This window comes from Herpailurus yagouaroundi, unplaced genomic scaffold, assembly GCF_014898765.1.
Source record: "Herpailurus yagouaroundi ecotype Mexico unplaced genomic scaffold, PumYag 100, whole genome shotgun sequence".
NCBI lineage: Eukaryota > Metazoa > Chordata > Mammalia > Carnivora > Felidae > Herpailurus > Herpailurus yagouaroundi.
In genome coordinates this window covers 56955924-56958896 of record NW_024412391.1, presented here as the reverse complement: position 1 = coordinate 56958896, position 2973 = coordinate 56955924, and positions in this window count along the sequence as shown.

The following is a 2973-nucleotide window of genomic DNA, read 5'->3' as shown; positions in this document are numbered from 1 at the left end:
CTAAACTGTTTTCAGACAACTTAAGAGAAAGTAGTGAGAATACCAATAAATCACTACATAGTACACATCCAATTATATTTGGGTACTGGTTTAAAATAGTAATAGATGTAAATCCTTAAATCTGACTTTATTAAATTTTGCTATAAATCTCCTTCCTCATTCATGTGCTCTTTTTGTTACATTCTTCTCATGTGTTTTCTTATTATTTTAATTTCCCCTTAAATAATTCTGTTTATATTTGTCTGAAGTGTTAAACTGTACTTTTATTATTTCTCCATCATTCATAGTCTAGGATCCATGTACCATTCATTCACTCATTCCTTCTCAAGAAGTATCCCTCAGAAGCAGCAAGGATGAGAAGTGAGGGAAAGGAAGAAAAATAACCACTACAGAAATGCTAAATAGGTTAGAATTTAGAGATTTAACCCAGTGAACCACTGGTTCTACAGAGAAGATAGAGACCATAAGGCAGAGTCATCCCTCCTTCCCCCCAGGTTTAAATGTGAAAAGATTCTTTCTCAACTAAACTCTAGCCAGGCCTCTCTGAGTCCTCTTCTCAACCTGGCCTCAACCTTGACCTATAAAAACTTGAACCAACACCAACATAGTTTCTAAGAGCTCAAGTCTACTTCCTTGGGATGACCTAGCCCCCTTAAAGTGCCTGCCTAAGAAAACTCAAGGTTTCCAACCCAATTTACTGTTTGTTCCAACCAACATCTAAAGATGTTGGGCTCCTGCATCTAAGTCTCTGTGGGAGGGTAGGAGCCTCACTTCAGTAAGTGCCAGTTAGCAAATCCAGATGGATTTCACATGGATCAACCCACACTTCCCACTTTTTGTAATTTTTCATTTTCCTGAATCTATTCAACTCCCACTCAACACACTCCCTGTTTCCACATTTTCCCTTTAAAATGCCCAGTCATCTTTGTACAAACCCAAGTTGAATTCTGATCCTGCTGGATGGACTCTTTTCCCTATTGTAACAGCGTATTACTGGTCTAAATCTGTCCTTCCCACGTTAACTATATGTCTGGCTTTATTTGTCTTTGACAGATGGCATTACAGGGCCAAGGATATCTGGCAAGAAAACCTGGGAAGAATCTGGAGGCACTTCTAGACGTGGTAGACAAGCATCTCCTTCAGTTTTCTGAAAGTTATTTTCCTTTTAAACACTCTTTCTCTGGAGAATATGGTGGTCAGACTCAGCAGAGAGGAATCATAGGGTGTCACTTGAGTAGGGCTTGCTTTACACTCAAGGGAAAAAGAAGCAGGGGAGGCTTTCAAGTTTCTCCACCAGTCAACTCACTGGGATGAAAAATGAGAAAGGAATTTTAACTACTAAACAATAAATATTATCCACTTGCACTTAATCAGAGTTAACCCCCAGGAGAAAGTTAGAATACTTTACAGACTTGTGTCAATGGTGCGAACAAAATGGGACCACATAGGAGGATGTGAACAGTGGGAGTGAGAAGTGTCTGTGAATCCAATACAGTAGGCAATGGGTGGGATTCCTGCGCCTGAGGGTAGGAAAGCAAGGATAATAGTGAAGTGTGTGGTAAAGTGTACAGGACCCAAACCCTTCCTCTGCCCCTGACTACTTATGTGTATGTGAGTAATCCTGGATATTTTACTAACATTCTCTAAACTGGAATAATTTTCCTTATATAAAGGAAGTAGGAATACCTGCCTGGAAAAATAATACAGAAACTATGTAAAATGCTTAGCCCCGGGCCTGGCACATAAGAGTGTAATCGGTTAGAGTGAGATTTCCCTACTGCACTGTAACTGCCAACTTGCATACGGGGTTGCCAGATTTAGCAAATAAAAATACAGGATGCCCTGATAAATTTCAACTTCAGATAAACAAGGTATAAATTCTTCAGTGTAAGTATGCCCTGTGTTATATTTGCCTTTTATTTATCAACATTCAAATTTAACTGCAGATCTATATTTTATCTGGCAATGATACAGGTTGAATTCAAAACTGGAGTTTAACAGGTCATGAGTATCCCACCTTTGTAAAACCAAAAACAAACAAACAAAAAATCCTATAAGCAATTGAGACCCAACAGTTCTCTCTAGGACTCAAGAGGAACTGAACCAAACCAGCTATGATACTCCCAATTCTCTCTCACACACCCTATTCACTCCCATCCCCAGCCTAGAGAGTTGAGGAGACTGTTGGAGGGGGATTTGTTGGAAGAAGAAATGGTCAGCCTAGGAAGACAGTAGTTTTCGTCACCACCCCCAGACCAGCTCATCTCCTTTCCTGGGATGGATGAACTGGTTATGCACCTGAGCTGCTGGCACACCCCTAGACCTATCAGATAGCAAGTTTTTTGTTATGACAAAGATGCTTGAGTTTCCCTTGAGTCAAGTCAATAGTTCAGAAGAGGTGGAAGTCCCCCAGCTGGATGATCAAAGGGTCCCGAAGAGTTAAAGTCGGAGCCAACTGGCTTGAATCCAGTTTACATCACATTCAGTGCAGTGATGACGTTCTAGTGGGCCTTCCAAAGCATTCACAAGTGAATCTCACATGAGGACAACATTCAGATGCCCATTATACAGAGAGCAATGATGGCCAGTCAATGTTAACCAGAGAATATGTAACACTTCCAGGTAAATGAGAAGATTGAACCCTTCTCTAGCTCCTACTCCTCAACCTATCAGATGGAACCAGGAGACAGAAGAGGTCTGACACAGAAAAGAGTAGATCACAACTCTATCCCTCACCAAGTCTATTAGACTGAATCCTTACAAGTTCTGAGGGAAAGATGACGAGGCCTAAATTAGATAGGAGACACAACTTTAAACTGAATTTGACCGGGCTAAATTTTCTAATAAAAGAAATCTAGCCAATCAGTTTTGAAATAGTAATTGAGAAAAAATAAAATTATTTCATGTTGGGACCCCCTCTGAATTCAGAGTTTCCCAGTTGGCACTTAGTCAGTATGTACAAAGTATAGTCAA